This window comes from Meleagris gallopavo, chromosome 2 (assembly GCF_000146605.3).
Source record: "Meleagris gallopavo isolate NT-WF06-2002-E0010 breed Aviagen turkey brand Nicholas breeding stock chromosome 2, Turkey_5.1, whole genome shotgun sequence".
Taxonomy (NCBI): Eukaryota; Metazoa; Chordata; class Aves; order Galliformes; family Phasianidae; genus Meleagris; species Meleagris gallopavo.
In genome coordinates, this window is record NC_015012.2 from 82379031 (window position 1) to 82379947 (window position 917).

A 917-nucleotide genomic window follows, 5' to 3' on the forward strand; every position below is an offset into this window, starting at 1 on the left:
CTTAATAGGGAAAGCAGTAGAATTATACTTTGGAACAACTAGACTAACCAGTCAATGAATGGAAGCTCTTTATTATGTTTGGGGGAATTTGCTAGAAGCGGTACAGTGGTCTGTACTCTACACCCTACTAATCCTTTCAAATACACGTTGGGATGAGATGGTAAGGGTAACTCAATTTTACTTTGAAATAAATGTAATTTTCTGTTTGTAATTATGTTTATCTGGCAAGCTGAACAGTTAGAAACAAGGAAAACAATAAACAGAAATGACTCTAGTGACATCTTTTCTGAAAAAAAAAGATCTGACAAGCAGAGAAAAAAAGCTTATGTGGGTTCCTCACTGGCTTTGACTCATTTGACTTTGTTCTCTGAAATAGCCTGCTGATCAACAAGCCACTTGGAGGGTAGGTCAGGTGTTTTGTTTTGAAAGCAAATTATGATTCCAACTTACTTGACACAAGGCAAAAATCATCTCCTCAACACTAGCTATGTTGTCCCTGCCACTCTTCGTCATTCAGTCAGACAGGGGTAATCCCTAATGTGTGGTTTCAATTTTGAGCATTCTTATGTGGAAACAGACTCTAGAAAACAAGCAAACAAAAACACAGACAAAAACAAACTGAAGGAAACGCTTCTTCTCTGCTGTGTCTTGATGCTGGAAAGGACTAGTAGTTCTGTCCTCAGAAATTTATATTTTCATAGAAAGCCTAGTCTCTGTGATGGTTTTATCCAGGTGGTTTATACCCAGCTATCAGAGAATCCAGCCCAGCCCAGCTCAGTTTTCAAGGTTTGACACCAAACAGCCATTGAGAGATCATAAACCGTAGAAGTTCCTAGGAGTGCAACTGGCCTAACATCATCCTGCACTATTCTTTCTGCTGCTCCAGCAAAGTTTCTACACAGTTGCTCTTTTTTTTT